General features: G+C 38.9%; 1 pseudogene; it reads right to left on the bottom strand.

The window, feature by feature from the left end:
• Positions 1-12,571: 12,571 nt before the first annotated feature.
• Positions 12,572-13,489, bottom strand: LOC120861306 (annotated as a pseudogene).
• Between the last annotated feature and the right edge of the window lie 466 nt (positions 13,490-13,955).

Raw genomic sequence — 13,955 nt, 5'->3', positions numbered from 1 at the left:
CCATGTTTAATGTTTTGTCATCATCTTTTCATTTTGTATATCTGTTGTCTACTTATAGATGATTTTAATGCTTTTATCTTTTAAACTTCCCAAAAGTGTTTCTTCCACTACCTTTACAGTTCTTTTGCCCCAGTGAGGCTTTTCCTTTTTATAATTGTCATACTCCTACTTTCGCATTTTCTTTTCTTAGGTCCCTTTAATGTTTCTTATAAAGCCAGACCAGTGGTGCTGAACTGTTTTAGTTTTTGCTTGTCTGTAAAACTATCCCTCCTTGAAAGCTGAATGATAACCTTGCTATATAGTGTGTTCTTAGTTGTAGGTTGTTTGTTTGTTTCATTCCTTTGGATACATTTTGCCACTTCTGGCCTGCAAAGTTTCTGCTAGAAAGTCAGCTGACAGCATTATGGGAATTCCCTTGTATGTTACTAGTTGCTTTTCTCTAGCTGCTTTTAAGAGTCTCTCTCTCTATGAATCTTGGTTGGGCCTCTCTGTGCTTCCTGGACTTGGATATCCCTTTCCTTTCCTAGGTTAGGGAAGTTTTCAGATATTGTTGTTGTTGTTGTTGTTCAGTTGCTAAGTCATGTCTTACTCTATGTGACCCCATAAACTGAAGTATGCAAGGCTTCCCTGTCCTTCACTATTTCCCTGGGCTTGCTCAAACTCATGTCCATTGAGTTCGTGATGCCATCCAAACATCCAAAACATCTCATCCTCTGCCGTCCCCTTCTCTTCTTGCCCTCAATCTTTCCCAGCATCAGGGTCTTTTTCAGTGAGTCAGCTCTTCACATCAGGTGGCCAAAGTATTGGAACTTCAGCGTCAGCATCTGTTCTTTCAATAAATAATCAGGGTTGATTTTCTTTAGGAGTGACTGGTTTCAATCTCCTTCCTGTCCAAGGGACTCTCAAGAGTCTTCTCCAGCACCACAGTTCAAAAGCATCAATTCTTCGGCACTCAGCCTTCTTTATGGTTCAACTCTCATGTCCAGTACATGACTACTGGAGAAACCACAGCTTTGACTCTTTGGACCTTTGTCAGCAAAGTGATGTCTCTGCTTTATAATATGCTGTCTATGTTTGTCATAGTTTTTCTTCCAAGGAGCAAGTATCTTTTAATTTTGTGGCTGCATTCACCATCTGCAATGATTTTGCAGCCCAAGAAAATGAAATCTGTCTCTACTTTCCCCCCATCAATTTGCATGAAGTGATAGGACCAGATGCCATGATCTTAGTTTCTGAATGCTGGATTTTAAGCCAGCTTTTTCACTCTCCTCTTTCACTTTTATCAAGAGCCTCTTTAGTTCCTCTTCGCTTTCTGCTGTTAATGTGTTATCATTTACATATCTGAGGTTGTGATATTTCTCCCAGCAATCTTGATTCCAGCTTGTGCTTCATCCAGACCCACATTTTGCATGATGTACTCTGCATATAACTTAAATAAGCAGCTATTATTTCTTCAAATTATAATTTTTTCTCTCTTCTCTTTCAGGGACGCCTGTGAGTGCTTAATATTGCTACAGAGGTTTCTTAAACTATCCTAATATCTTAAAATTCTTTTTTTCTGTTCAGTTTGGATGATGTCCTCTACTCAGTCTCGCCTCCACTCCTCTCTGTCATCTAATCTACTGTTGATTCCTTGCAGTGCATATTTTACTCCAGTTACTGTGTTCTTCAGTTCTGTCTGGTTCTTCTTTATATTTTCTAACTCTTTGCTGAAATTCTGTTTATCCATTCTTCTCCTGAGTTTGGTAAGCATCTTTATGATAACTACCATGAACTCTTTATCAGATAGAGTGCTTATCTCCATTTCACTTAGTTCTTTTCTGAGGTTGTGTCTTGTTCTATAAGTTGGAACATATTCATCTGTCTCCTCATTTTGCCCAGTCCTCTGTGTTTATGTCGGAGAAGGCCATGGCAACCCACTCCAGTGCTCTTGCCTGGAAGATCCCATGGATGGAGGAGCCTGGTGGGCTGCAGTCCATGGGGTCGTGAAGAGTTGGACACGACTGAGTGACTTCACTTTCACTTTCCACTTTCATGCATTGGAGAAGGAAATGGTAACCCACTCCAGTGTTCTTGCCTGGAGAATCCCAGGGACGGGGGAGCCTGGTGGGCTGCCGTCTCTGGGGTCGCACAGAGTTGGACACGACTGAAGTGACTTAGCAGCGGCAGCTGTGTTTATGTGTTAGGTCAGCTAAGTTTCCCAGTCTTGGAGAAGTAGCCTAATGGAGAAAACATCCTTCGGGTATAGCTGGCTGCTCCCTTCTGGTCACCAGATCTGTATGTTCTAGGTGTATCCCCACATGGGCTACATGCACCCTTCTCTTGTGATGGGGCCAATTGTGTGGCCATGCATTGCTGACCTCTCGTCAGCCTGGCTGTGAGGCCATGTATCATGTGGTAGCAGTGGACCTGCTGGATGATGAGGAAGGCTCCTCACATGGTAGGCTGCACAGCCTGGGGAGAATGCAGGACTGATGCCAGCCTGTTGGTGGGTGGGGCTGGTCCCCAGTAGATATTAGCAGACTCGAATGAGGATTCCAAACTGGTGCTTGCTAATAGCGACTTCACTTTCATGTTTTACTTTCATGCATTGGAGAAGGAAATGGCAACCCACTCCAGTGTTCTTGCTTGGAGAATCCCAGGGACAGGGGAGCCTGGTGGGCTGCCGTCTATGGGGTCACACAGAGTCAGACATGACTGAAGTGACTTAGCAGCAGCAGCAGCAGCAATCTCAGTGTTATTGCATTAGAATGAGCTCCCCAAATGCTGCAGCCAGTGTCTCTGTCCCCAGAAGGAGTCTGAGTTTCTCCCTTCCTCTCCAAGAGATTCTTCAAGATCAGCAAGTGGGTCTGACTCAGTCTCCCTTCAGACTACAACCTCTGCACTGGAACTCAGAGCCTATGAGCTTTTGTGCATACCCTTTAAGCATAGAATCTCTGCCTCCTACCGTCTTCTGGATCTCCTGAATGTAAGACTCACTGGTTTTCAAGGCCAGACATTCAGGTGTGCTCATCTTCTAAGTGTAGGACCTCTGAGCTAGGGAGCGTGACGTGGGGCTTGGACCCTTTTCCTGCTCGGAGGGGACCTCTACAATTGTGATAGTCCTCCCATTTATGGGTTTCTGAGCTAAGGGTGTGGGTCCTGACTATACCACACCCCATCCTCCTTCCCATCTCGTTATGCTTCCATCTTTATATCTTTAATTGTGGAAAATTTTTCATCTAGGCTTTAGAGTGTTCTCACTGATAGTTGCTCTGCAACTAAGTGTAATTTTGATGTGTCCATGAGAGGTGTTTTAGAGTCTCCCTACTCTTCCATCCTGGCCACATCTCTCTTTTATTTTTCTTAAATATATATTTTTATGAACAGAAATTTTTTGCAGTAGTATAGTAGTACTTGTACTTTTTGTTTCCTGTTCAAAAATATCTTTGCCCATCCTAAGATCATGAATATACTCTCCTAGGTTTTCTTCTAGAAGGTTTATTTTTTCACTAATCACCAATAGTATGAAATATCTCCAACCAAACTTCTGTATAGTGTGAGATAGGTCACACCATATAAGATATTCAATTGACCCAGTATTTTCTTTTCAGTTTTCCACATATATTTCCATATATATAGATATGAGTCAATTTTTGTTAGTTATTAACTTGTCAATTACTATGCCAATACCACGCTGTCTTAATGACTATTATTTTATAATAATTCTTGAAATCTGGCAAAGTAATATAAAATTCTTCTAGAAGATTGTCTGGGTTGTTGGGGACTTTTAAATTTCAAAATGAATTTGGGGACATTTGTCTATTTCTATAAAAATTGTACTGTGATTTTGATTAAGGTTGTGTTGGATATACAAAACCATTTGGGAGAATTAACGTCTTAGTCATATTGTTTTCCAAACCATAATTAAAACATATCTCTATATTTATTTTCCTCTTCTTTAATTTTTCCCATTAAGTAGTAGTTTTCAGTATTAAAATATTAATCTTTAACTTATTCCTACATATTTAATCTCTTCAATGATAATAAATGATGCCATTTAAATATTTTTTTAATAACTGTTCTTGACTGTATATAGAACACAAATGCTTTTAAAATTTGAAATACAATCCACATGCCATAAAACTCACTATTTTTAACTGAACAATTTAGTAGAGGCTTTTTAGTATATTAACGAAGTCATGCTACTATCACCACTAATTCCAGAATATTTTCATCATCCAAAAAGAAAACCCGTACCAATCAGAAATCACTTCTTTTCACCTCTCTCTCCCAATCCTGGCAATCACTAATCACTAATCTGTCAATTTGCCTGTTTTGGACATTTGATATAAATGAAATCATATAATATGAGGTCTTTCATATCTTACTTACTTAACTTAGCATAATGTTTTTGTTGTTGTAGCATAAATCAGTACTTCATTCCTTTTTATGACTAAATAATATGTATGTGTGATTATATCATATTTTGTTTATCCAATTATCAGTTGATGTATAGTAAATTCTTTCCAATTTGGGGCTATAATGAATATGCTTCTGTGAGCATTTATATACAAACTTCTGTGTGAAGTGAAATGTACTTTGGATTGATCTCAATTGATCATTTTTAAAATTTTTCTTAAAATTTTCTGTTAACCTCCCCTAGTGAATTTTTCACTTCAGATATAATACTTTTCAACTCTAGAATTTCTATTTGGTTCCTTTTATAAATAATTTATATTTTTATTGATAGTCTCTATTTGGTAAAACACTGTTCTCACTTTTTCCTTTAGTTGTAGTTTCATTTATTCCTTTGAACATACTTAAAATAGATTATTAAAAGTTTTTGTCTAATAAATCTGGGATACTTCAGGGACAGTTACTACTGACTGCTTTTTTCCCCTATGTATGGGCCATACTTTATTCTTAGCAAGTTTTTAAATGTTTTGTTGAAGCTAGACCTTAAAGCAACATAACGTGGCATAATGTGAAGATGGTCCCTCCTCACCCGGTCATTGTTGTTCTGTGTTTGTTTAGTGACTTTATTGAACTAACTCTTAAAGGCTGTATTCTTTGTTGACTGTGGTCACTGAAGTCTGTGCTTGGTTATCTTAGTGGTCAGCACATGACTGAAGAGAGGTTTCTTTACATGCATAGAAGTAATGTCTTTCAAGTCTTTGCTGAGGTGCTCCATGTACATGCTGAGGCGTGTCTTCAACAGGTTTGCCTGGAAGATTATAATTTATAACTATAAATCATAACTCCACCTTATCTGTTACTTTCTGCTTGCACAGACCCTCAAGATAGGTCAAGTGTGAGAGCTTAGTCTTCCTATGTCTTTTCTCAGTGTGTAAATGGTGTTTGGCATATACACAGTCTTACAGATGAATATGGACTTTTAGATTCTCAGGGATACACGAGAAATTTTCAAAACAACCCAGGTTCCCCCATTCCATAGGTGCCCTTTTCATTTTGCTGATGGTTTCCTTTGTTGTGCCAAAGCTTTTAAGTTTGGTTGGGTCCCGTTTATTTTTGCTTCTACTTCTTTTCCCTCGGCAGACAGATTTAGGGAAAGATTGCTGTGATTTATGTCAGAGAATGTTTTGCCTATGTTCTCTTCTATGAATTTTACAGTGTCATATCCTAGGTTCAGATCTTTAAACAATTTTTAGTTTATTTTTGAGGAAAGTGAAAGTCACTCAGTCATGTCAGACTCTTTGAGACCGCATGGACTATAGAGTCCATGGAATTCTGCAGGCCAGAATACTGGAGTGGGTAGCCTATCCCTTCTCTAGCTGACCTTCTTGACCCAGGAATCAAACCAGGGTCTCCTGCATTGCAGGCAGATTCTTTACCAGTTGAGCTATCAAAACATCCCCTCAAATGGTGTGAGGGCTGTTCTAATTTCATTGATTTACCTGTAGCTGCCCAGCATTCCCAGCCCACTTTTTGAAGGTACTGTCTTTTCTCCATTGTATATTCTTGCCTCCTTTGCCACAGAGTAACTGATGTAGGTGCATGTGTAGTACAATGTTAAATCGAAGTGACGGTAGTGATAATCCTAGCCTTGTTTCTGATCTTAGGAATAATGGTTTCAATATGTCACAATAAAGTATGACATTAGCTGTAAGTTTGTTGTAGATACATTTCATGAGGTAACACTGCTTTTTATGGCTCTTTTGCTGGGGGATTTATCATGAAAATGGCTGCTAAATTTTATCAAATTACTTTTCAGGCTTTATGAGATAATTTTCTTTTTTAATATGTAAAAAAGTAAATTCTTTTTATCTTGTAATAGCTTCAACTTAACAATTTCTAATAAAACAAGATTTCCTATAAACTATTCACCCTTCTCCTAATATTAAAATCCTATATAATCAATAATAAATTTTTATGTAGACTAGTAAGTCTACATTAGAAATATATTATTAATTATATAACAGACTTCATTTAGATTTCATCAGTTGTTTCCACTTATGTTCTTATTTTCTGCTTCTTAATCCTATCCTGAAAACTACAAAAAAGTTTTTTATATATTTAAGGTATATAATGTGATGCTTCAATGTGCATACATTGAGAAATGATTACATCAATGTACCATTGATATAAATTGGGGGGGAGTTAAAGTCCCCTACTACTATTGTGTTGCTGTCAATTTCTCCCCTTATGTCTGTTAATATTTGCTTTATGTATTTAGGTGTTCCTGTGTTGGGCACAGAAGAATTGATGCTTTTCAACCGTGGTGTTGGAGAAGACTCTTGAAAGTCCCTTGGAAAGCAAGGAGATCAGACCAATCAATCCTAAAGGAAATCAGTCCTGAATATTCATTGAAAGGACTGATGCTGAAGCTGAAGCTCCAATACTTTGGCCACCTGATGCAAAGAAGTAGACTCATTTGAAAAGACTCTGATGCTGGGAAAGATTGAAGGCAGAAGGAGAAGGGGATGACAGAGGATGAGATGGTTCGATGGCATCACCAACTCAATGGACATGAATTTTGACAAGTTCTGGGATTTGGTGTGGAGTGCTGCAGTCCATGAAGTCACAAAAAGTCGGACATGACTGAGTGACTGAACTGAACTGATGTTGGGTACATATATATTTACATTTGTTATATCTTATATTTATCCCTTGTTCATTATGTAGAGTCCTTCATTGTCTCATGTAACAGTCTTTATTTTAAAGTATATTTTGTCTGATACATGTATTGCTACTTTGGCTTTCTTTTGATTTCCATTTGCATGGAATACATTTTTCTATTCCCTCACTTTCAGTCTTTCTTAGTCTTTAGATATGAAGTGAGTCTCTTGTAGGTGGCATATATACATGTCTTATTTTTGTATCCATTAAACCACTCTGTCTTTTGACTGGAGTATTTATTGTATTTAAAGTAATTATATTGAAGAATCCTTGCATCCCTGGGATAAAGCCCACTTGGTCATGATGTATGATCTTTTTAATATGTTGATGGATTCTCTTAGCTAGAATTTTGTTAAGGATTTTTGCATCTATGTTCATCACTACAGATGGCTAACAAACACATGAAAAGATGATCAACATCACTCATTATCAGAGAAATGCAAATCAAAACCACAATGAGGTACCATTTCATGCCAGTCAGAATGGCTGCTATCCAAAAGTCTACAAGCAATAAATGCTGGAGAGGGTGTAGAGAAAATGGAACCCTCTTACACTGTTGGTGGAAATGCAAACTAGTACAGCCACTATGAAGAACAGTGTGGAGATTCCTTTAAAAACTGGAAATAGAACTGCATTATGACCCAGCAATCCCACTGCTGGGCATACACACCACGGAAACCAGAATTGAAAGAGATACATGTACCCCAATGTTCATCACCGCACTATTTATAATAGCCAAGAGATGGAAGCAACCTAGATGTCCGTCAGCAGACGAATGGATAAGAAAGCTGTGGTACATATACACAATGGAATATTACTCAGTCATTAAAAAGATTACATTTGAATCAGTTCTAATGAGGTGGATGAAACTGGAGCCTATTATACAGAGTGAAGTAAGCCAGAAAGAAAAATACCAATACGGTATACTAACACATATATATGGAATTTAGAAAGATGGTAATGATAACCCTGTATGTGAGACAGCAAAAGAGACACAGATGTATAGAATGGACTTTTGGACTCTGTGGGAGAGGGAGAGGGTGGGATGATTTGGAAGAATGGCATTGAAACATATATATTATCATATGTGAAACGAATCATCAGTCCAGGTTCGATGCATGATACAGGGTGCTTGGGGCTGGTGTACTGGGATGACCCAGAAGGATGGGATGGGGAAGGATGTGGGAGGTTTAGGATGGGGAACATATGTACACCCGTGGCAGATTCATGTCAATGTATGGCAAAACCAATACAATATGGTTATGTAATTAGCCTCCAGTTAAAATAAATAAATTTATATTAAAAATAATGTAATTATAGGTATGCATATTCTTATTGCTATTTTTTTTTTATTGTTTGGAGGTTGTTTTGTGGGTCTGTTTCGTTCTGTTTTTTTTTTGCTCTTATGATTTGGTGACTGTATTTGATTCTGTTTTCTTTTGTGTGTATGAATCTAGTATAGCTTTTTGATTTGTGGTTACCATGAGGGGTAAGTGTATACATACACACACACATATATATTTTTTAAGTTGTTGATCTCTTACTTTCAAATGCATTAAAAACCCTGTGTGTATACTCTCTTACCCTCATCATTACTATTTTGATATCATATTTTATATTTAGTGTATCCATTAACTGGTTATTCTGGATATAGATGATTCTACTACTTTTAAAAAATTTAAAAAATGTTTTTAACCTTCCTACTAGTTTTATGTATGAAATGATTTCCTATCTTTAATATATGCTTGCCTTTACCAATGACCTTTACCTTTACTATATGTTTGCCTTTACCTAAGAGCTTTCCCATTTCCTAATTTTCATATTTTTAAGTTTGGCCTTTTTATTTTCACCTTTATCATTATTTGTAAGCCTAGTTTGGTGGAACTGTACTGTTTTAGCTTTGCTATTCAGTAAAGCTTTAGATCTCTCCATCAAATCTGAATGAGGGCCTTACTGTGTAAAGCATTCTTAGTTATACATTTTTCCCTTTCATCACTTTAAATAAATCATTCCACTCCCTTCTGGTCTGTAGAATTTCTGCTCAAAATTCAGCTGATAGCCTCATGTGGATTCCCTTGTGTATTATTTGTTGCTATCCTCTTCCTGCTTTTAATATTCTCTCTGTATCTTTACTTTTGTCATTTTAATACTATGTGTCTTGGGGTTTCCTTCTTTGGTTTATTCCTGCATAGGACGCATTGGGCTTCTTGGATTTGGTTGTTTCCTTTCCAAGTTAGGGACGTTCTTAGCTATTATGTCTTCAAATATGTTCTCAGCCCATTTCTTTCTGTCTTCACATTCTGGGACTCATTTGATGTGAATAATAATATACTTGATATTGTATCAGAGGTCTCTTAAACAGTCCCCATTTCTTTTCATTCTTTTCTGACAGTATCATTGATTTCCACTATTCTGTCTTACTACTCATTGATCCATTTCTCTGTATCACTCAGCCTACCGTTGGTTCTTTCTTGTGTACTTCTCATTTCAGTTATTGGATGCTTTCTTTTTCAGTTATTGGACTCTTCATCTCTGGTTTTTCTTTATATTTTCTAATTCTTTGTCAAAAACATCAAACTTATCACTCTGAGCATCCATTCTTCTCCCAAGCTCTTTGATCATCTTTATGATCACTATCCTGAATCCTTTCTTGGGTAAATTGCCTATCCTTATTTCATTTAGTCTTTTTCCTGGGGTTTTATCTTTTTTCTTCATTTGAAACTGTCACTTCATTTTGCCTAAGTTGCCATTTGTATTTTTGTGTATCTGGTATTTTGGTTGCATTTCCAAACTCTGGAAAAGCGGCCTTTTGTAGGAGATGTCCTATGCGTGCAGTAGCGCGCTACCCTCTCCTCATCCAAGCTATATACCTTACGGTTCCCTGCTATGAGTGCTGAATGGGTCCTTCTGTTGTGGCAGGCTGACTATGTGGGAGGTCTGGTCTGCAGTGAGGTGGGAAGAGCAGACTTTACTTGCCGGGGGCCAGCGTGAGGAACTCCGCCCGTGAGCCTCAGGAAACCCCCTGTTCCCAACCATCTACCCCCAAAACCAGAGTACTTTATGGGGAGCTCTCCCCCATAACCATTTTTCTCAGAGAAGGAGTTAACTTGCAGCTCCAGTTAATAAAAATTCCTGGGCGTAACAAGAGTGTTTCAACTTACAAACTCTGAAGGTTTTCTGGCCTGCCTGATCAGGCTCGTCCGGCTGCATGTGATTGTTTACAGCCTCTCAACTGTGAGAGGCACGGGATGTTTTATTAACAAGAATACATTTGAATCAGTTCTAATGAGATGGATGAAACTGGAGCCGATTATACAGAGTGAAGTAAGCCAGAAAGAAAAACACCAATACAGTATACTGACACATACATACGGAATTTAGAAAGATGGTAATGATGACCCTTTATGCAAGACAGCAAAAGAGACACAAAGGTATAGAACGGACTTTTGGACTCTGAGGGAGAGGAAGAGGGTGGGATGATTTGGGAGAATGGCTTTGAAACATGTATATTTTCATGTAGGAAACGAAGTGCCAGTCTATGTTCGATACAGGATACAGGATGCTTGGGGCTGGTGCATGGGGATGATCCAGAGAGATAATATGGGGTGGGAGGTGGGAGGGGGATTCAGGACTGGGAGCTTGTATACACCCATGGTGGATTCATGTCAATGTATGGCAAAACCAATACAGTATTGTAAAGTAAAATAAAGTAAAAATAAAATTTTTTTTTTTAAAGAAAACTTTCTAAATACAGACTCTTTTGAGAAGTTAGAAGATCATTAGTATAGTATTAGTGGGTTGATTAGGAATTATATTGGTGAAGGGTTTTTTTCATTTGTCGTGCCAATAATTACTGCTAATTCCCTGCCCTGGGTGTGACAAGGGTGTCTCAGATCAAACCTCTCTGCTGACAGACTAGCTTGTGTGACAACCTCTCAACCATAAACAGCACAGAGAGTTTGGAGTATTAGCATAGGGCTTTTTTCATTGATGAATCAATGATTGCCATCAGGCTTCCATATCCTTAGGCACCTGGGAATATATTAATCAATGTATTTAGAATATAGAAAAGGAAATATAGTAGTTTTTGATGTTAGCAATACTAGACTTTGAGTTAATGAATTTTCTCTTTTATTATAGACCACTGTACTTTGTTATAAATCACTGTGTCCTTGCTATGCAAAAATGTAACTTTATCACTATCTTCACTGTGTCCTTGCTATGCAAAAATGTAACTTTATCACTATCTTAAGACTAAATAGATCTTAAGGGAAACATTGGTGAAGGGTTTTTATTTGTTGGGCTGATGTTTGCTGCTAAATCTCCATATTCCCTGCCCTTATAATGAATATAACTAGCATATAGGAGAAATAAGTATTAACCTTTAAGACTAATCATGTTAAACCTTAGGTTAAGTAAATTCCTTTTTTTATTGTAACTCACTACAACCTCACCCTATAGGAATGCAACTTTATTTGGAGGGTGGCGTCTAATTTAAGAAAAAAATCACCCCTGGAAAAATAAGTTTTCTGGTTAACTGACCGGTATCAGAAAGGGCCATAAAATGTCAGCAGACCTCATGGCCAGAAGATGATGTAAAAACCCATAAGACCTTTGTATAATTTTATATGAAGCACCTGATTGTGACAAGGGTCAGGTCTGCTGACCCCCACGTGACTCTGTATTTATCCCTATGTATAACAAAAGGTATATAAACAAACCTGAAAAATAAAGAAATCAGATCAGTTTCTGGAAAGACTGATTTCCCCATGTTGTTTATTTTTTGCTCCCCGTTTTTCTGGCTGAATTCCCATCTGGAGCATGGACGCTATTTCACGTAAACCAAGTTATTTAGCCTCTTTTTTTCCACTAATTTTCCTACTACACTATCCATTTTTAATCTCTCTATATATCTGTAATTAAATATGTATTTTTCCAAGGACGCCGACTCCGTCCCCACCTTTGAATCACCCTGGATCCACGGGGGCTGGACCCTGGCAAGTGGCGCCCAGAACAGGCTATTCAAAGGTAAGTTCTCCGGAGCAAAAGCTCCCCCGGGAGCACTCTCTGTTGCTCCCCCGGGAGTGATTTAATCACTTCCCCCAGAGTAATTTTGGTTACTCCCCCAGTGTTGAGTTGGTTTGGTTGGTAGGAGGACCAGTCATGAAGTGGGTGACTGTTAATCCCACTAATCCCGGGTGGGACTAGTGCTGGTTTACTGGTGGGTGAGGTCAGGGTCAAGAAGACTTCATGCTGTTGCTCACCCACTGGTGGGTGAAGCCAGGTCCTAAGATTAGTATGAGCCTATGGGCTGTACTCCAAATACCTTTATGAATTTTAAGATGCTTTTCTCAGGTCCAATATTGAAATAATCAGGAAATTTCTTTATTGTTAACTAACAAGATATCCTGCTATAGTAAGATAACTCTTCATCACCTTCTGTCTTTGGTCACTAGCAATGGAGATATTTTCTAAAGGTCCTTTTCATAGCTGCTTTCACCTCACTGTTCCTCAGGCTATAGATAAGGGGATTCATTAAGGGAGTGATCACACTGTATTGTACAGAGAAGATCAACTCCTGTGGAGAGCCCAAGGTTGGCACTATATAGCGAAGGAAAACCGAACAATAAAATAGCAGCACTGCAGTGAGGTGGGAAGAGCAGGTGGAGAAGGCCTTGCTTCTCTATGAAGAGGAGTTGATACTTAGGATGGTATAAACAATGAGCATGTAAGATAGTATGCTTAGGAAACAGGTTCCTAGCCCATGCAGGAGACTAGAGCAGAGCAGAATAGTGAAACTGGTGGAGACATCACAGCAGGAAAGGGGAAAGAGAGAGGGCAGCTCACAGCTGTAGTGGGGGATAAACTGATCCCTACAGAAGTCCAAATCCATAGCTAGAAGGATGTTGATGAATGCGTCCAGAAAACCCAGGCTCCAGGAACCTAACACCAGACCTTTACAGAGCTGGTTGCTCATCTTCAGGCCCTAGAGCAGAGGGTGGCAGATGGCAGCATAGGCCATAACTGAGAGCAGACAGGCTTCAGTGCCCTCCAAGTCAAACACAAAGAAGACTTGAGCTAGACAGGCCTCCACAGAGACTGTTTTCTTCTGAGACAGGAGAATTTCCAGCATCTTGGGTACTGTGGCAGAAGAGAAGCAAAAATCCAGGAAAGAAAGGTGACTCTGGAAGTACATGGGAGTGTGGAGGTGAGAATCGGTTCTGACCACCAGCATCATTGTCAGTTTCTCCAGCACAGTCAGGAGGCAAATTGCTAGGAAGAGCACAAAGGATAATGCCTGCACATGGGGGTCTGCAGACAGTCCAAGGAGAATGAACTCAGTGATAGTGCTGTGGTTCCCCAAGGCCATTTAGAGAAATCTAGTCTAGAAATAAAAAAAGGAACAGGGGATGCTTTCAGCAAAACAACAGAGCATGGAGTGCCAAGCTCTTATTCTACAGAAATAACAAAACCAAGCAGAAGCTGTCAGGACTAACTTTTTTGGTACTCTGGGAAACAACCAAAGGTGCACAGCAACCAAGTAAACACTGAACCAAGAAAAGGGCAACTTAAAAATAGGAGGAAAGCTTTGTGACATTTTTATTTACCCTTGCCTAACCCCATCCTAGGTCCAGTGGCCAGCCTGAAGATGGCCTAGAATGGAACCATGGTCTGAGGTCTGGAGGGAGCCATAACTCACTCACAAATCAGTGCATTTTAACTTGTCTGAGAACTACCTGAAGGACCTATTCAAGGTGCTCTGTCTCTGTTTCACATCAAATCACACAGGGTTCAAACATGGCCCATATTGCTTGAACACGTTGTAAGGGTAATAA

The sequence above is a fragment of the Oryx dammah genome, unplaced genomic scaffold (genome assembly GCF_014754425.2).
Source record: "Oryx dammah isolate SB20612 unplaced genomic scaffold, SCBI_Odam_1.1 HiC_scaffold_11232, whole genome shotgun sequence".
NCBI lineage: Eukaryota > Metazoa > Chordata > Mammalia > Artiodactyla > Bovidae > Oryx > Oryx dammah.
This window is presented reverse-complemented; position numbering and strand designations above follow the sequence as displayed.